Genomic DNA, 21675 nt, shown 5'->3' with positions numbered 1-21675 from the left:
GAAAGGACAAGAATTTAGGAGTGGTTCATCTTCCTTATTCATGACATTTTGGCTATAATATTTAGTATAAATAAATTGAATCTTTGCTTGGTAGATCCAGTAATAACCCTATTTTCTAAGAACTATTAAGAGGTTGATAAAAAGATCTTTCTTGTTTGATATATTTGGAATAGTTAATTGGTTTTGGGAGAATATCTACTGCTAAATTAAGAAACAAAAAGAGACGTGAGACATGAAGTTCATGAAACTTGGATCTCGGCCGGACACTTTCTTCACTACTGAGGCAGTTAGGTAACTTCAATTTTACTCCTAGTTTAACATACTTCTTATTTATTTTCTTGATACAGATCACTCTCTTCTGAAATTTCAAGTGATCTCCTAGTCCAAGTAAAGGGTAGCACATATTTACTTCACAAGGTATTACCATCTTTCTCTTCTTCCATTTTTACGAAAAGAAGAAATCTCTGTAATAACACACACACAGTTCCTCTCTTGTCCAAGTGTTTGAGGCTACAGAGGGTGTGCTCAGAAAAAACCTGTCACCTACAAGATTTTCCTTGTAGCATACAAGACTTTGAGCTTTGTGCTAAATTCTGCTATGGAATCACCATTACTCTAAGTGCTCACAACATTGTTTCAGTACGCTGTGCAGCAGAATATCTACAAATGACAGAGGATGTCGAAAAGGGAAACTTCATTTGTAAACTACAAGTGTTCCTCAATTCTTGTCTACTCTCAGGTTGGAGAGACTCCATTGTGACGTTACAGAGCACTCGGTCCTGTCCTTTATGGTCCGAACTCCTTGGAATAACAAGTACGTGTATCGAAGCCATTGCTTCAAAGGTTTTAGCCAATCCTATCAAAATGAATTTGTCAAGAAGAGATGATGTTTCCTGCAATGGATCACAAAGTCTTAGGCATAAAAACCCTTTATCTAAAGACTGGTGGGCTGAAGATTTAGGCAGAATTGAGTATTGATCTGTATTGGAGAACCATGATAGCTATAAAATCTGGTGGAAGAGTACCTGCTAATTTTATTGGTGATGCATTGCGAATTTACGCCTCTCGATGGCTACCAAACATATCAAAAATCCAATTCAGATTCAATTGGGAAACATAGGCTGCTGTTGGAGTCAATTACTAGTTTATTACCAGCTGAAAGAGGAACTGCTTCTTGTAGCTTTCTGTTAAAATTGCTTAAAGCAGCCAACATTTTGAAGGCATCTTCTTCATCAAAGATGGAATTGGCAACAAGATTTGGACTTCAGTTAGAGGAAACTACAGTGGGTGATCTGTTAATACCAACATTTGTATCAAATACAAGTGATACAATTTACGATGTCGATATAGTTATGACCATATTGGAACAGTTCATGTTACAAGGTCCACCAACAAGTCCTCCACGGGTCAAAAGGGATTTCGTGAGAAGAAGAAAATCTCGGTCAGCAGAGATTATTGATCTCGAATTTCAGGAAAGTAGGAGATCATCTTCTGCATCACATTGCTCTAAACTCAAGGTGCTAAGCTTGTGGATGGATATCTCCAAAAGATTTCCAGGGAGGAAAAGTACTTGCCTCTTTCAAAATTCATTTCCATTGCTGAAGCAATTCCTGATTTTTCAAGGCTCGATCACGATGATCTTTATAGAGCCATTGACATCTATCTTAAGGTAAACTAGATATTAAATCACACACATCGATCAATACATAGTTATATTTGCAATCCCTTTTTCTAATACTAAAATATATAGATATTCACTGCTTGTTTATGTATAAATATATATATATATATAGGTTCATCCAGGTCTGAACAAGAATGAAAGAAAGCGTTTATGCAGAATGTAAGAGTGCAAGAAATTATCGATGGAAGTTTGCATGCATGCTGCACAAAATGAACTTCTCCCAATAAGGGTAGTAGTTCAAGTTCTCTTCTTGGAGCAAGCGTGAGCTACCAATGTAACTGAGCTCCCAAGCAATATCAAGCTTCTTTTAGCTAACCATGATGAATCATCTAAGAATTGGCCATCTTTGTCCAATGTCAAAATGACACCATCAGATGACCAATGGAGTGCCTCAGCCAACCTTTCAACTCTCAAACTCTGTTGTGGTCGTAAGACAGAAATGGGACATCTTCAACAATAAAAGCTTCTTCTGTATTTCCTACTAGACCTAAGACAATGTTTAGTAAGTTGTGGTCGAGCAATACATCAGTTGCAAGTGAAAAGAACTGAATCTTTTCTTTTTTAATTCTGTTTTCGAATTTTGGAAAGTAAACTATACTCTCTTATTATTGCTGGGGTTAGATATCAATTCATCACTTATTTTTACTTGTTGCAAATCAAGTAAAATGTAATGTGAGTTATAAATTGGTTTAACTATCCAATAAATTATTGAAATTTTCCATTGATCAATGTAATCATTTAAAATTTATTAAATATAAATTTATTAAATGATTCGAATTATATTAAATTCATAAATATTTTAGTCCAAATAAATATTATGAATTAATATATTTGAGTTAATTATTTAAATCTAATAAATATAGATTTAATTAAAGTCCACTTCATGAAGTTCATATGACATATCACTTAAATCTAATTGGCCGAAGGGAATCCTGTTCCAATTACAACTCCTTTATTTTAAAACTATAAATAGGGGTCCTCATAATTCAGAAAGAGAACGAAGAATTCTAAACAATAAGCTAGAGAAAACTCGTGGATCAAACGCCACATATTTCTCTTCAAGTTCAAGAATTCTAACAAGAAGCTAGAGAAAGCTCGTAGATTAAAAACCACAGATTTCTCTACAAGTTCAAGAATTCTAAAGAAGAAGCTAGAGAAAGCTCGTGGATCAAAAGCCACAGATTTCTCTACAAGTTCAAGAATTCTAATAAGAAGCTAGAGAAAAGTCGTGGATCAAAAGCCACAAAATTCTTTAGAAGTTCAAGAACGATCAAGATCAAGACCGCCAGACTCAAGATCAAGCTCGAACCCCTTGGATTCAACTAGAAGTTAAGATCAAGATAAAGTTCAAGTTCAAGAATGATCAAGATCAAGACCGCCGGATTCAAGATCAAGCTCGAAGCCCTTGAATTCAACTAGAAGTCAAGATCAAGCTAAAGTTCAAGTTCAAAAACGATCAAGATCAAGACCGCCGGATTCAAGATCAAGCTCGAAACCCTTGGATTCAACTTTAGAAGTCAAGTCAAGATAAAGTTCAAGATAAAAAAACGATCAAGATCAAGACCACCGGATTCAAGATTAAGCTCAAAGCCAGTGAATTCAACTAGAAGTCAACATCAAGATAAAATTCAAGTTCAAGTTCATTGAAGATTCAAGAACAACCTCCAAATTAAAGCCCTTGAATCCAAGATCAAGTTCAAGATCAAGATCATCAAGTTTATCAAATCCACAAATCAAGATCAAGACTACAAGATTCAAGAACAAGATCTAAAGCCCTTGAATCCAAGATCAAGTTCAAGATCAAGATCAACAAGTTCATCAAACCCACAAATAAAGATCAAGACTACAAGATTCAAGAACAAGCTCGAAGCCCTTGAGTTCAAGTAAAAGTCAAGATCAAGATAAAGTTCAAGTTCAAGTTAATCGAAGATTCAAGAACAAGCTTTAAAGCCCTTGGATCCAAGATCAAGCTCAAAAGCCCTTGAATTTATATTTGAAAAGATGAATTCAGAGGAATCATAGAGATTGTAACACTCGCACTTGAAGTAATAAATACGATTGTTGCATAATTTTCTGTTTTTGATTATTATTTTCTCGACGCGAATTTTATTGTTTACAATCAAGTCTTGTAAAACTAAACTCATCAGTATGGAAACATTAGTACCAATTATAAAGTTATATCATTTAAATATGCTTTCAATTTTAATATTTATCATTAAACTTGTTTGTGATATGAGAGCTTTCATTCTAACTTCAGATTTATTTGTATCCTATATCATGTTCCACGGTCAAATATCATAACACACAGAGATAAAGCTTATAACAATATGCACACCTATTAGTAACACCAATCAGTATGTGCAGCAATTACATCTGCATGTTGATGGCATTTATTGCCTTCACTAGTATTTCTCTCATTAGTTTACAAAACACAGTTTTAAAATTTTTAAAATGGCATACATAGTAGTAGAATAATTAGTGTACGTTGAATCACACAATTATTTTAATGAAAAAGTACAAGCTCAATCTAATGAATAATGAGCCTATATGATTACTATTTATGGTCATTGCAAATAACTACCTTACCAAAAAAATATTACTCTTATATAATGGAATTGAAAGGATATCCTTTATTTTTATAAACGGAGAAAGTTATATTTCTTGAGCAATATTATTTTCTATTACTTTGGTCCCTGCTATAGTTTGTAGTTGTATATAAATAATGAATTGATATAACATTTTTATACATTTACTGACATTTTAACAATGCGTAGTTTAAATGTAAACATGTACAACAGTGGCAATGATTACGAATGCTTCAATATGTTTTAAAATTTGTGTCTTGTCATTAAACAATTATTATCTCTGCCTCTTACAATAACATAAGTTGTTGTCAAATGAAAGTAATAGGTTGTAGAAGTTCTATAAAAATTCAATATATATATTCAAAGAATTGACATTTTTCTTCCTCATATTTAACTGCAGTCTAATTACTTTAATTTTCCAATATACAGTTAAACTTCCGTAAACTTATACTCATGCATAGATTTTAAGAGTTTATAAGTCTCTTTCCATCAATAGTATTAGAATTTAGCCCAAAATGTTTAGACATTTCATTAAGATTTTTGGCAACATTTTCAATTGCTATAAAGGATAAAGGTTTCACTAAAGGGGAGCATGAGTGAAAAATTGACTAGATTTTTTTAAAAGTAGAAGTTTTATTTGATTTTTTTTCTTGGTGATTTTTAGGTTACTTACTTAATTAGGTAAAAACTTGTCTTTACTACATCTATGAGTTGTTGGTATGAATATCCAAATGTAACAGCCCGTATTATGCATATGCTTGTTCTATTCTTGTGATACTTGACATAGCCTTATAATATAGGTGAGGGACCATGTTTCTTATATGATTAGCGCTGGTTTAAACTAGCTCGGAATGTGATGTGATGTCTTGCACATTTCAGCAAGTGTATTGCAAGTTAACTTCAACGGGAGTATTTAAACTCGAGACAGTAAGGTGGTAATTGAGCTTAAAGTTGAAAGTTAAGTGCTAAGTTAAAGCAAAAGAGATTAATATTTAGAAAATGAAATAAAATAAGTGAGTTGCTTTCTTGACTTAACTAAGCTAGTAGGTGACAAGTAGGTGCATCACCTACTGTGACTTATTGACCAGTCCAAGGGACCAAGTAGGTGCATCACCTACTTGAGCTATATGGATCTAGTTAAAAAGGCCAAGGTTTATGGATCAGATTTGGGTCTATGCTAATGGACTCACTTGAGGCCCAACCTAAGTTAAATAAAAGAAAAATGAAATTAAAGCCCAACAGCCAAATCTGCCAAGGCCCAATATATTTAAGCCTAAGTGAAAGCAAGTAGGTGCATCATCTAGTTTGACCTTTTGAGCTGCTTGATGTACATAAGCAGGTGCATCACCTACCTGACCAATTAGTGGCTGAAAATGGACCAAAAAAAAGGAGGTTCTAGAGGATTATTTTTATGGTCAAGAAAGCTAAATATAAACCCAATATGAGTTGATCTTTTTACTCATTTTAACACACAAAATTCTTAATTTACTTCAGCTATCTCTTTCTCTCTTTTCTCTCAAGAGCAACCTGAAAATTCCTTCTAGGGTTCTTGAAGAAACCCTCATATCTGCAAACCAAGGTAAGAGAAACACTTATGGATTTAGCTTAATTCTCCCATGGAAGACTAGAAAACATGTTAGTCATGCTTAATTATAAGTACAAGGCAGAAGTTCCCACAAGCTACTGCTCGCTTTCCTTAATTATTAAGATACTTTTCTCTTCTTTTTTGGTTTAAGTGTGAAGGGAAGTTGAAGTTCTAGAGGAATTCAAGTTATAAGGAGAAGTTGCAGAAATTGAGGTAAGGTGACTGCTCCGTTTTCTTCCTCCTTATGTATGAGTTTGAGTGAGGATTATGGGTGAGCTGTTATAAACAACTCAAGGGGGTGATGAGTTCAATAATTGGTTGTATGATAAAGAATATTTGAGGTTGTTTAATGTGTATTGTTGTTGGTGCAGCTTGGGTTATCTTGGAAAAGGATATATAATGTATGTATTGGGCAGAGAAGGAAGATGTGGTGATACACATTATTTTAAGGGTTGTATGGGCTTATTATCCATCAAAGCTATCTACTGTTTTACAAGGCTCACGGTGTGATAGCTGCTAATTTTAGTTTATCATGACTTATATTGTAGATTAAAACCTAAAAGGAGGAGGCTAAATCGTGATAGTTGTATTGGTCAGAGGATAAGGTATGTAAGGATATTCGATTCAATATTCTTCGACATGAAATCCGATACTTACAATTAATATCAATAAGTGAATTTCCTAAGTTTTATTCCTAGTAAAGGAAACATAGTGGAAGCGCACAATCTCCAAATAGTTGACAATAGTTCCCCCTCTCCTTAGTATATAGAATTACTTCATTATATGTTCACTACTCTACACTTGTGTAATTATCCTCCTATGTGCTGGTATAGAAATGGTATTCGCAAAGGCAAGTTTGGTGAATCCTTCTCTTAGTCAGTTGAAGTCAATTGTGTCAGTTAAGCTCACAAGTAATGCATTGATGTTACATAGCTCCTTATGTCATTGTTACTGCCTTGAAGTATTATTTTCATGTCTTCTACTACTAGTCCGTAGTTCCAAATATAAAAAATGATTATGACCACCAAAACGGCAACCTCAAAGATTAAAGAATCTAAATAAAGCAATCTGTATAATTAAGAGTGGCAGCTCAGGGGAGAAAGCCTAGCATGAGCCGATCCCAATTGGTATAGAAGGGTGGCAGCTCAGGGGTGAAATCCTAGCATGGGCCGATCCCAATATGTGTAATTGTGAGGACCGCATCCCAAGGTTTAAAATGCGTATCATGGGTCATCCTCGTCTACCACTGATCAGCTGTTCATTCGTATCACATGCCTTATAAAGATCATAACACAAATAAAGGTAAAGACAAGAATGTAACATACATGATCCCACAAGAGTTAAAAAGGGTGGTCTTCTGTTCTGATTTATGCACACATATATTGATACTTGGTTTCATTCGAACTCTTATTTTATATATGTTATTGTCTTACATATTCAATATATTTTTTCGTACTAACGTCCCTCGCGGGGGACGCTGCATAACATGTTGCAGGCACAGGTACTCCAGCTAGTAGACCTTCTCAGTAGGAGCACACGACACTCAACTACTTTTGGTGAGCTCCAGGTTGATTCGAAGCTTTACTGAGTGCTTTGTAGATTCATTTTGGTATTGTATCATAGTTAAGGGTAAGGTAGGGTTTGTCCCGACCTACTCTATGGTTTTCTATCTTTTAGAGGCTTTATAGACTAATGTATATGGTTCAAGTGTGTCTTAACAAGTTGTGGCCTCAACGGCCAAGTCTTGTATATAAGTGTTGGGTCTACTTATGTTGGTTCTTATCGCTGCATCCCATGTGAACTTGTCACAACTTTAAGATTGTCATAGTTATATGCATAGTAAGCACATGTTACATGTAGGTTCTTTCGGGCCTTTAGGGCCTCGGGTGCCTGTCCGTCTTAAGGGGATTTGAGGTGTGACAAAAGTGGTATCAGAGTGGGTCATCCTAGGGAGTCTACAAAGCCGTCTCTGTGTAGAGTCTTGTTTATGGATGTATTGTGCACCACATTTATAAACATGAGGCTACGGGACATGTAGCAGTTGTCTATTTCTTTCATTTCTTAGATCGTGCGATAGAACCAATGTTGTAGGTGAATCGTATCTAACTTCTGAATTGCTTTATTATAGCAAAGATGCCGGTTACGAGAAGGAGTAAAAGTACGGGTAAGCGTGTAGATGTGGCTGCCCAAGAAGGGACCAGCCAACCACCATATAATCAAGTTGTTCAAAGTGAGGCTCAAGATGAGTCTCTATCACAGACTTCCCCGACCCCTCCATCTCCATAAGATCTAAGGAGGGAAGTTGCACCTCAAGAACCCACTATTAACGCTACCAAGAAAGACTTGAGAAATGCAGTCCAATTATTGACTCGTCTAGTTGCTGGCCACGGCCAAAGGCAAGAAGGTCCAGTTGCAAGTACTAGTGGTGTAGATAGAGCAGCTGGCACGTGGATACGTGACTTCCTTAATTTGGACCCTCCATCATTCACAGGGTCAGATCCTAATGAAGATCCACAAGACTTTATATATCAAATCCAACGCACTTTGGATGTTATGCATGTAAGTGCTAAAGAAGCGCTTGAGCTAACAGCATATAGATTAAAGGGTGTGGTTGTATTGTGGTATGAAGCTTGGAAGCAATCTAAGGGAACAGATGCACCTTCAGCTACGTGGAAAGAGTTCAAAAGGGCATTCCTTGACCATTATCTGCCATTGGAGATCCGAGAGGCCCATGCAGATCAGTTCTTAAATCTCCACCAAGGAAGTATGAGTGTGAGAGAGTATAGTCTCAAATTTAATTCCTTGGCCAGGTATACTCCTAATGTAGGAGCTACTATGGAGGATAGAGTTCATCGATATGTGGATAGATTAGATTCATATTTGGTTAGAGATTGTACCATTGCTTCGTTGAATAAAGATATGGATATAGCAAGGATGCAAGCTTTTGCGCAAAAGTTGGAGGATCTAAGGCAAAGAAGAAGGACATAAGAGTCAGAAACAAGGCATTCTAAGAGGGCCAGATCCATGGGGCAGTTTACACCATCCTAAGGTGAGTTTAGGCTTCAGCTCTCTAACAGATCGCCTAGGCCATCCTTTTTTCTACTCTACAGCTAGTGCTCCACCATGGTTCCAAGGGTTTAGGGGCAATCAGTTTGAGTAATGAAGTGAAAGCCAAGGTTCACAAATAGCGGGTCATCAAGAGCAGGGAAGTACGAGTCAATCAAGGCCTCTTCGACAGCCTGTAAACAATGTGGAAGGAATCATCTAGGTGCATGTAGGTTTGGGACATATCTTTGTTTTTGGTGTGGTACACCAGGTCATATGATGAGAAATTGCCCTCATAGGGGTTTGGGTGGTGTGGCACAACCTACTAGATTAGTTGTTGTATCATCATCATCAGCATCTTCTTTAGGTAGGGGACAGATGTCTACTGGTCGTGGTAGAGGACCTAGGGGAGCAGCTAGTTCTAGTGGAGTTCAGAATCGCACATACGCTCTAGGGGATCGACAAAATTTAGAATCCTCGCCAGATGTGGTTACAGGTACATTGTCCATCATTTCACATATTGTATATGCATTAATTGACTCGGGGTCTACACTATCATATGTTACTCCATTAATTGCTGGAAAGTTTAAAAGAACACCAAAATTATTAGTGAAGCCATTTGAAGTGTCTACACCAATTGGTGAGTCTACTATAGCTAGAAGGGTTTATCGTAATTGCATTGTAACTGTTTGTGATCGTGATACATTGGCTGACCTTGTTGAGCTAGAAATGGTAGATTTTGATGTTATAATGGGTATGGATTGGTTAGCTTCTTGTTATGCCACGGTAGATTGCCGAACTAAGATGGTGCATTTCCATTTTCCAAAAGAGGCAGTCCTTAAATGGAAAGGTAATGTTGGGGCACCAAGAGGTAAATTTATTTCTTATCTTAAGGCAAAGAAGTTGGTGTCCAAAGGATACATATGTCATCTAGTGAGAGTGAAAAATATAGATGCGGAGCCACCAACTCTTCAATCCATTCCGGTAGTGAATGAGTTTCCTAATGTATTTCCTGAAGATCTTCCAGGTTTGCCTCCAGAACGAGAAGTAGAGTTTGGTATTGATGTGATTCCAGATACTCAGCCTATATCCATTCCTCCGTATAAAATGGCTCCGACAGAATTACGGGAGTTGAAGGAGCAATTAAAAGACTTATTATAAAAAGGATTCATAAGGCCTAGTATGTCCCCATGGGGAGCACCAGTTTTATTTGTACACAAGAAAGATGACTCGTTAAGAATGTGTATCGACTACCGGCAATTGAATAAGGTAACGATTAAGAACAAATATCCCCTCCCTAGAATTGATGATTTGTTTGATCAGGTACAAGGTGCTAGGTGTTTTTCAAAGATCGACCTGAGGTCGGGTTATCACCAAGTGAGGGTCAAAGATAAAGATATATCCAAGACAGATTTCTGAATACGGTATGGTCATTTTGAGTTTTTAGTCATGTCATTCGAGCTAACAAATGCACCAGTAACTTTTATGCATTTGATGAATAGGGTGTTCAAGCCATTTTTAGATGTGTTCGTGATAGTATTCATAGATGACATTTTGGTGTATTCAAGATCGGAAGAGGACCATGCTAATCATCTGCGATAGGTTTTACAAATTCTTCGTGATCGTAAGTTGTATGCAAAGTTCTCTAAATGTGAGTTCTGGTTGAAATCGATGGCATTCTTAGGTCATGTTGTATCCGATGAAGGAATAAGGGTTGATAACCAGAAGATAGAATCGTGCAACACTGGCCAAGACCTACAACGCCTAAGGAGATTCATAGTTTTCTTGGATTGGCAGGTTACTATAGAAGGTTCGTTGAAGGATTCTCTTCCATTACTGCACCCTTAACAAAGCTAACAAACAAAGAAACCAAATTTCAGTGGAGTGATGAATGTGAAAGAAGCTTCCAAGAGCTGAAGAATAAATTAACTTCTACACCTTTATTGGTACTTCCAGAAGGCATAGAAGGCTATGCAGTGTATTGTGATGCTTTGGGAGTGGGCTTAGGTTGTGTATTGATGCAGCATGGTAAAGTAATAGTTTATGGCTCAAGGCATTGCGGCCACATGAGAAAAATTACCCAACCCATGATCTAGAGCTAGTAGCAGTTGTGTTTGCTTTGAAGATATGGCGCCACTACTTGTATGGAGTTCATGTTGACATATACACTGATCACAAGAGTTTGCAATATATCTTTAAGCAAACGGACCTAAATCTGAGGCAGCGAAGATGGCTGGAGCTATTAAAAGATTATGACATTGATATCTTGTATCATCCCGGTAAAGTCAATATAGTAGCTGATGCTTTAAGCCGTAAAATAATGGCAAGCACTTATAGGTAGTCTATGGAAAGACAAGGAATAACTAAAGATCTATTCCAACTAGCTGGCTTGGGGGTTTGCCTTCTTGAATCTCCAAACGAAGGGGTTGTTGTGCAAAATGCGGCAGAATCCTCATTAGTAGTGGAAGTGAAACAGAAGTAGTACACTGATCCTATTCTATTACAGCTTAAGGGGAATGTACAGCAAGGTAGGACAAAGGCATTTGAGCTTAAGCAAGAGGAGTACTTCGGTGTCAAAACAGATTGTGTGTACCTAACGTAGATAAATTGAGAAAGAGGATTATGATGGAAGCACACATTCGAGATATTCTGCTATCCGGGGTCAACTAAAATGTATCATGACTTGAAAGAAATGTATTGGTGGGGGGACATGAAAAAGAACATTGCGAAATTCGTGGCTCAATGTCCAAATTGTCAACAAGTAAAAGTAGAGCACCAAAAGCCCGGAGGTTATATGCAGTGTATAGAATTTCCAATTTGGAAGTGAGACATGATCAACATGGATTTTGTCACTGGTTCTTCTCGCTCATTTCGAAAGTTTGACTCCATATGGGTAATAGTTGACAGACTCACCAAAGCAGCGCACTTCTTACCGGTGAAGACTACTTATACAGCTGAAAAGTATGCAATGTTGTATATTAAAGAGATAGTTCGACTACATGGAGTGCCAATCTCTATAATAACTGATAGAGGAGCTTAATTCACTGCAATTTTTTGGAAGTCATTTCAGAAGAGTTTGGGAACACAAGTGAATTTAAGTACAACCTTTCACCTCCAAACAGACGGTCAGGCAGAGTGTACAATCCAAGCACTTGAGGATATGCTGCGAGCTTGTGTATTAGATTTCAAGGGTAGCTGGGATGATCATCTACCGCTTATTGAATTTTCTTATAACAATAGCTACCATTCAAGTATTAAAATGGCACCTTATGAAGCTTTATATGGTAGAAAATGTAGATCCCTAGTTGGCTGGTTCGAAACAGGTGAAACTGCCTTATTTGGGCCAGACCTTGTTCATCAAGCTATGGAAAAAGTCAAAGTGATACAACAACAGCTAGAAACAACTCAAAGTTGGCATAAATCATATGCGGATGTTAGAAGGAGAGGACTAGAATTTTTTATAGGGGATTAGGTGTTCTTGAAGGTGTCACTAATGAAAGGTGTAATGAGGTTTGGTAAAAAAGGAAAGTTGAGTCCACGCTATATAGGGCCATATAAGATTATTCGAAGAATTGGCCAAGTTGTGTATGAGTTAGAGCTACCTCAAAAGCTTTCAACCGTTCATCCGGTGTTTCATGTCTCAATGCTTCAAAAATGCGTAGGTGACCCATCTCGTATTACTCCTACTGAAGATGTACAGGTTACGAGAGATCTCACTTGTGAAGAAGTACCCATTGATATTCTGGATTGACAAGTTAGGAAGTTAAGAAATAAAAAAGTAGCTTCTATAAAAGTATTATGGAGGAACCAACAAGTAAAAGAAGTTATATGGGAAGCGGAAGAAGCAATGAAATTGAAGAATCCTCATCTGTTCCAGACCGATGAGAAAGATGAAAATGTTGAGTTGAGGCATTAACAAGTAAGTATAAGTCTATATGTTCAATGTGATATAGTAGTACTAACTTAGGCTTGAACTTGTTTGGGTTGGATAACCATGCTAACATTCGAGGACAAATGTTTTAAGGGGGGAAGGATGTAATAGTCCGTATTATGCATATGTTTGCTCTATTCTTGTGATACTTGACATAGACTTATAATATAGGTGAGGGACCATGTTTCTTATATGATTAGTGTTGGTTTAAACTAGCTCGGAAGGTGATGTGATGCCTTGCACGTTTCAGCATGTGTACTGCAAGTTAACTCCAACAGGAGTATTTAAACTCGAGACAGTAAGGTGGTAATTGAGCTTAAAGTTGAAAGTTAAGTGCTAAGTTAAAGAAAAAGGGTTTAATATTTAGAAAATGAAATAAAATAAGTGAGCTGCTTGCTTTACTTAAGGTGACAAGTAGGTGCATCACTTACTTTGACTTATTGACCAGTCCAAAGGACCAAGTAGGTGCATCACCTACTTGAGCTATATGGATCTAGTTAAAAAGGCCAAGGTTTATGGATCAGAATTGGGCCTATGCTAATGAACTCACTTGAGGCCCAAACTAAGTTAAATAAAAGGAAGATGAAATTAAAACCCAGCAGCCAAATCTGCCAAGGACCAATATATTTAAGCCCAAGTTAAAGCAAGTAGTGCGTCACCTAGTTTGACCTTTTGAGCTGCTTGATGTACATAAGCAGGTGCATCACCTACTTGACCAATTAGTGGCTGAAAATAGACCAAAAAAAAGAGATTCTAGAGGATTATTTTTATGGTTAAGAAAGCTCCATATAAACCCAATATGAGCTGATCTCTTCACTCATTTTAACACATAAAATTCATAATTTTCTTCAGCAGTCTCTCTCTTTTCTCTCAAGAGCAGCCTAAAAATTCCTTCTAGGGTTCTTGAAGAAACCCTCATATCTGCAAACCAAGGTAAGAGAAACACTTATGGATTTAGTTTAATTCTCCCATGGAAGACTAGAAAACATGTTAGTCATGCTTAATTATAAGTACAAGGCAGAAGTTCTCACAAGCTACTGCTCACTTTCCTTAATTATTAAGATACTTTTCTCTTCTTTTTTGGTTTAAGTGTGAAGGGAAGTTGAAGTTCTAAAGGAATTCAAGTTATAAGGAGAAGTTGCAGAAATTGAGGTAAGGTGACTGCTCCATTTTCTTCCTCCTTATGTATGAGTTTGAGTGAGGAATTATGGGTGTGCTGTTATAAAGAACTCAAGGGGTGGTGAGTTCAATAATTGGTTGTATGATAAAGAATATTTGAGGCTGTTTTATGTGTATTATTGTTGGTGCAGCTTGAGTTATCTTGGAAAAGGATATATAATATATGTATTGGGCAGAGAAGGAGGGTGTGGTAGTACACATTATTTTAAGGTTGTATGGGCTCATTATCCGTCAAAGTTAGCTACTGTTTTACGAGGCTCGCTGTGTAATAGCGGCTAATTTTAGTTTATCATGACTTATATTGTAGATTAAAACCTAAAAGGCGGAGGCTGAATCGTGATAGTTGTATTGGTCAAAGGATAAGGTATGTAAGACTATTCGATTCAATATTCTTCATCATGAAATCTGATACTTACAATTAATATGAGAAAATGGTCTAAAAACCCCCCAACCTATACCCGAAATCCCAACTACACACTCCAACTTTACGGGAGTCCTATCACCCACCTGAATTATTTAAAACTGTAATAATTACACCCCTAAAAAGCCATAACCAGATTTGTGCTGGCCTGTGAACTTCACACGTTTTACAGGTGAAAATTCAATTAATTTATTATTTTTTTTCAATTTTTTTATAATTCCTTTCCACTTTTTCCTATACTCTCCCAATTTCTTAAAATCTCTAAGGTAATTTCTTCCCCCCAATTCTTTCAAATTCCTATGGAATTGTGAGGAACAAAGATAAATATTGATAGCGGGAGCTTGTCAAGCGATATTCGAGTTTTGCTTGTCGGAGAACATTGATAAATAATCTAAAAGGATCTGTGCATATCACTGCTACGTCGAAGTTTTTGCTTGCTTCGCCGGAGCTCGCTGGTTGGGCCAGTACAGCCGCAAGATTTTGTTGTTGTTGTTGTAGTCGACCTTGTTGTGAGAACAAAGGTAGGTCTTCATGGTCGTTGTCTTGGAATGGGAGAGAGATAAGAGGAGAACGGGGTTTTGTTAGTGGTTTGGATTTCGCCGGAGGTGGCGACAGTGGTGGCTGATGGTCGAGTAGCAAAAGAGGGAGAACAAACAAAAGCACTAGCAATGTCATTAATGGAGGTCAATTGAGATTGAATCCTTTCATTGATTAATTGGGGAAGATGACTATTTTCTCAGAAATTTTCATCAAAATTCACCTTCTAACGCGCCTAGAGGAGGTGAGAACACCTCCTATGACAGGTCAGCACTTAAGTGTGTAGAAAATAGAGAAATATAAAGTTCAGGGGTAATAGGACACCCTTGAAGTTGGAGTGTGTAGTTGGGATTTCGGGTATAGGTTGGGGGGTTTTAGACTATTTTCTCCAATTAATATCAATAAGTGAATTTTCTAAGTTTTATTCCCAATAAAGGAAACATAGTGGTAGCGTACAATCTCCAAATAGCTGACAATATTTCCCTCTCTCCTTAATGTATAGAATTACTTCATTATATGTTCACTACTCTATACTTGTGTAATTATCCTCCTATGTGCTGGTATAGAAATGGTATTTGCAAAGGCAAGTTTGGTGAATTCTCCTCTTAGTCAGTTGAAGTCAATTGTGTCAGTTAAGCTCACAAGTAATGCATTGATGTTACATAGCTCCTTATGTCATTGTTACTGCCTTGAAGTATTATTTTCATGTCTTCTACTACTAGTCCGTACTTCCAAATATAAAAAATGATTATGACCACCAAAACAACAATCTCAAAGATTAAAAAATCTAAATTAAGCAATCTGTATAATTAAGGGTGGCAGCTCAGGGGAGAAAGCCTAGCATGAGCCGATTCCAATTGGTATAGAAGGGTGGCAGCTCAGGGGTGAAAGCCTAGCATGGGCCGATCCCAATTTGTGTAATTATGAGGACCGCATCCCAGGGGTTAAAATGCGTATCATGGGTCATCCTCTTCTACCACTGATCAGCTGGTCATTCGTATCACATGTCTTATAAAGATCATAACACACAGAAAGGTAAAGACAAGAATGTAACATACATGATCCCACAAGAGTTAAAAAAGGTGGTCTTCTGTTCTGATTTATGCACACATATATTGATACTTGGTTTCATTCGAACTCTTATTTTATATATGTTATTGTCTTACATATTCAGTATATTTTTTCGTACTAACGTCCCTCGCGGGGGACGCTGCATTTCATGCTGCAGGCACAGGTACTCCAGCTAGTAGACCTTTTCAGTAGGAGCACACGACACTCATCTACTTTTGGTGAGCTCCAGGTTGATTCGGAGCTTTACTGAGTCCTTGGTAGATTCATTTTGGTATTGTATCGTAGTTAAGGGTAAGGCGGGATCTGTCCCGACCTACTCTAAGGTTTTCCATCTTTTAGAGGCTTTGTAGACTAATGTATATGGTTCAAGTGTGTCTTAACAAGTTGTGGCCTCAACGGCCAAGTCTTGTATATAAGTTTTGGGTCTACTTATGTTTGTTCTTATCGTTGCATCCCATGTGAAATTGTCACAACTTTTAGATTGTCATAGTTATATGCATAGTAAGCACAAGTTACATGTTGGTTCTCTCGAGCCTTTAGGGGATAGGGTGCATGTCCGTCTTAATGGGGTTTGAGGTGTGACACCAAATACACTTTTGCAAATTAAAGTATAAAACAATTTTATATTAACTGAAATTTTTAAGACATATTGTTATTTCAATTGCTTGTAAGTAGTTCATTATTCAAATTTATCACAAATTTTACATAAAAAGTTTTTCAAATTGCTCATTTTTCTTCTGCTAAACTATATATATATATATATATATATATATATATATATATAAATCAACTACAAATGAATTATTCAGAACTTTTGTTTTCAACTTTCTTCTTATTGTGTTGTTGTAATTACTTTCGGTTGAATTTAATTTTTAAATTAGGTTTTGCAATAATCTTTTGGAACAAAAAAAGTAATCAAAACTATAATTTTATATTGTTGATAATATTAAGCTATTAGATAAAAATTAATTCATAAGTTTGCGCGGATAAGTTCCCTAGTTACGAATAAGGTATAATAATATTGGGCTCATATCAACCTAAGAAAAAAATTTACTGCCAATCACTCAATCTAGAAACTTGAGGTGAACGCTGATCCTCTTATTCTTTACTATTTCTTATAATTTCCAAACGATGCAGTGAATAAAAAAAATTGCAATTTGCTGCAACCAAAAAAACACCAACGTTTGATAATCACGTCCCTTTTTCTTTTAAAAAAAATAGGTCAATAATTAATTAAAACAAGAGACTCTTGCTTCAGGGAAAAATTAGTGTAATAGGTTAAAATTAACCCAATACCGTCCCAATTAACATAATAGTAAGACATTACCTTTTATAATTTAAAGAATCTTGTATACCAATTTCTACAAAAAAAAATAAAATAACCTTATACTACGGTTAGCTATCAACAATAAATTAAGTTGATCTTAACTATCCTTCAACCATTCACAAACCACGTAAAGTTATACATGGATTTCAGCGTTGCTTTTCTTATAGCTTTTCCAACGTGAACAATTTATGAATTGCATGTATAATTTTAGAATTAATATCCTAAAAGGTCACTCAACTATTAGAATTGATGCAGCAATGTCATTAAACTTTGTTTTGTATCAAAAAAATCACTCAACTTAAAATTTTTATTTTCCAAGGCACTCAACCAAATTTTATCATTAAAAGAAAATCTAACATGATAAAATAAATTATTTTTGTATGTATTGAAGAATAAAATGCATAAATAAATAGAATTAAAGAAATCCATTACACCTCTTCTCGCTTTCTTTCTCTATTTCCACAAAAATTCTCATAAAAAAAGGCCTTCAGAAGATTCTTTAATATTGTTCATGTTAAAATCTTTTTAAATAATGGATCCACATAAATGGACAACTAATATTATATAAGATAATATTAATAACCTTACAATTTAACTTTTGAATAAGAATTTAGGCTTATCCGAAGAAATGTTGGTAAAAGTTGGAGTCAGAGATTTCATTTTAGCATATATATTAAAATGTGTTTACTATTATAGTTTTTTTCTTTTTCTATTCATAATATTTAGGCAAATTAAACCTTCATACTTTGTAAGAACTCTAAGAAGAAATTAATTATTTAAGAAAAATAACATGAATATTCTGAAACAATTTTTTGAGGGTTTCTTTTTGGTGAATAAATTAAAGAAACAGATAAAAAGAAGAAGCTCAACAACAGTTTATAAAAGAAACGGAGAGATAAAGTTTAACAGAAAAATCTAAATTCATACATTATAATTGCACAAAATATTCTGTAAATTTTCTGAGGGCACATAACGAAATCCCAAAAGAAAAGCACGATACCTTTGTAATCCAAGTATTTTTTCTCCAAGAAGAAGTGTGAGTGGTTATTAAAGTATTATTTCTAATCGTTTGTTAATTATTTCTAATCGTTTTAGATTGTAATGTCTTATTTTAGTAGGTTAAATCATAGTATTTTTTTTTAAAAAAAAAAATTCAACCAATTCTTGACTTAATATAATCAAGAGATTTTCTTATTAATATAAAACATATATATTTAGTTATTTTATGTAATTATATTTTTCTTTTTGAAAAAATAAATTTTATTTTATTATTCACATCTCTTCAATTTCAAATTTATGAACAATAATATGTGTATTATCTAAATACTTCATTATGTTAATCTAATTTTGATGAATAGTGTAATGTGTATTATCTAAATACTTATTTATTAATTAAAAAATATTGCAGGAAAAAAATATTATATCAACTTCCAGTTGAAACATAATAATCTTATAATAACTAATTTATACAAATTCAATAATGGAATATAGAAAAATGAATTAAATAGAATTCAAATCAAGTAGATTGATTGTTTTTTATTCTTGAATTTTTCAGTTTATATTTAAGGGAATCTAATTTTAGGAACAGTGCAATATGTGCATTATCTAAATACTTATTCATTAATCGAAATATATTCCAGAAAAAAAAAGATACTATATCAATTTCCAATTCAAAAAAAATATTCTTATAATAACTTTTTTTTTTCAAATTTAATAATGGAATATTGAAATTCAAACAAATAGTATTTACAACAATTAGATTTGATTGTTCTTGATCCTTGAACTAAGAGATATAATGCAATGGTTCAATATCTTATTATACATCTTTTTCAACATCAAGCACCTGGATGAAAAAGAAAAAATAGAGTAATTCATATGTCAAGATAAAACAAAAAGATGTGGACATTGAGGGTAGACAATTAACAATGACTACGTATTGATTTTGCAAAAAATAAATAAATAAAATTATACTTAATTTGTATTCTTTAAAAAAATATGAGTATATTAATATTCAAGTATGCCAAGTGTGTAATTAAGTATTTCACTTTCCTTGGTCTATCCATTGGATATGTTTTCATAATGAAATAATCCTTCGTTTTCCATCCATTTGACCATTTCTATTTAACAAAACACAAATAGAAGTTAAAGAAAAAGCTTTAACAAATTAAAAAAAGTATTAGTCATGAATAATCTGTAAATGCATTATTACTACTTCATTTTAAACATCCATTCAAATCTATATATAGAGGCAAGATTCGATAATAGTGTTTTTTCTCTCGTTATTTCGTATTCAGATTATTTCACCGCATTTAATTTCACGTTAATGAGTTAAACTTTGCTGAGGCCCTAATCACAATAGTAGAGAATGATATGGACATGCATATACATAATGAAGGTTCATTTATGAGATTCATAAGAACACTCTTGTGAAGAAAAAAAAAGATCGTACAATGAACGTGCTTCATTTACCCGTAAGTAATCTCATGCATCTACACTTTTACAATCAAAATATTTAGCAGCAGTTTCTGCCCAACTTACCATACATAAAAAAGATTAAAGTTGCTTACAATCTTCTTTGCTTTTCTTTAGTAGTTTCATGTCTTATGTTAAGATATCATGTTCCAAAAGGGGAGTACTCTCTGATGCCTCTTGTTTGTCTCTGCATAGCAAGAAATCCACAAAGCAAAAACATATAAAGAGTTAGCAAAAGTAAAATATTATCCGAATGTTTGTGGAAGTTTGAAACGGGTTGACAAAACCTGTCTATCCATTATTTCAAATTCTACATAACTGTTTGGAAGTTCCAAAATATTATTCGGATGTGATGGAACCAAAAATTGTTTTGATTTTGTTATTTTTTATTTATCTTTTATCTTGCATTTATCACTCTGTAATTTCCAATTATAATTTTTTTTATTTATCTTTTAAAACGCTTGAAAACCGTATTCAATTTTGAAAGGAAAAAAAGAGTTAACAATTGTCATTTCTATTTTTTTCTAAAAAGAGTCCAATATGTAAAAATATATAAACAATTATCTCTCTATTAGCTTTTATTTTCGATTTCAATTTTTATTTTCAAGATAAGTTAAATCTACATATTTTTAATAATGTATAAGCTAAATTTAAAGAAATAGAATTTTGTAAAATATTGAATAATTACGGAATTATAATTATAATAATTAATAATAATTATTATTATTATTATTATTTATTATTATTATTATTATTATTATTAATCTATTTTTTTTAAAAAGAGTCCAAAACGTAAAATATATAAACAATTATCTCTCTATTAGCTTTTTATTCAAATTTTTATTTTCAAGAGAAGTTAAATCTGTCAAATTTTTAATAATGTATAAGCTAAATTATAAAGAAATAGAATTTTGTAAAGTATTGAATAACTACAGAATATAATAATAATAATAATAATAATAATAATAATAATAATAATAATTATTATTATTATTATTATTAATTATTAAAACTTTCCCACTGAAAAAGATTCAAACATCCTATATTTTAGAACTGTCCCCAAAATAATTGTATTAAATTAAAAATTTAAAATTTTAGATCTTTTATATTTTAAAAGTAATTAAGTTTTGTAAATTTAAATAATTCTATGAAGTGTAGTTAACGTAAACAAATTTTTAAACTGTTATGGTTTGTATTTTAATGTTTGTTTTTTAAATTGTTATTTATTATTTAATATATCTATAAATTTTTTGGTGCTGACACATAATATGACATGTGGTCTATTTTATTTAAATATTATTGATTATTGATTATATAAAATAATTTTAAATTTTAAATTCTAAAAAATTGTGTAGTGACATGCGTCATTTTTTCTTCTCCTTTCATATATAGATAGATTTTTTTTAAAAGAGTCCAAAACGTAAAAAATATATAAAACAATTATCTCTCTATTAGCTTTATTTTAATTTCAATTTGTATTTTCAAGATAAGTAAATCTTCAAATTTTTAATAATGTATAAGCTAAATTATTAAAGAAATGGAATTTTGTAAAATATTGAAAATTATGGAATTATAATTATATAATGATAATAATAATAATAATTATTATTATTATCATTATTATCATCATCATCATCATCATCGTCATCATAATTATTATTATTATTAGGCTTAAGTTATCAGCGGTCCCTTAAAGTTGTCCGCATAATTCACTTAGACACCTCAACTAAGACTAGTACCTATTGAACACTTTTACCAATTAAAAATTGTTCCTATTAGGCATTTTTTGATAATCAACAAAACATATGAAGAATGTGTGATACACTTGCCAGTGATGTGGG

At 33.8% G+C, this 21675-nt stretch overlaps 1 pseudogene; it reads left to right on the top strand.

Moving 5' to 3' along the window:
• The first annotated feature begins 232 nt into the window (after positions 1-232).
• On the top strand, positions 233-2230 carry LOC125823843 (BTB/POZ domain-containing protein At1g67900-like; annotated as a pseudogene).
• The last annotated feature ends 19445 nt before the right edge of the window (positions 2231-21675 follow it).

The sequence above is a fragment of the Solanum verrucosum genome, unplaced genomic scaffold (assembly GCF_900185275.1).
Source record: "Solanum verrucosum unplaced genomic scaffold, falcon-dt-bn FXZP01000015.1, whole genome shotgun sequence".
NCBI lineage: Eukaryota > Viridiplantae > Streptophyta > Magnoliopsida > Solanales > Solanaceae > Solanum > Solanum verrucosum.
Note: the sequence above shows the minus strand (reverse complement) of the source record. Positions and strands in the feature narration are given on the sequence as shown.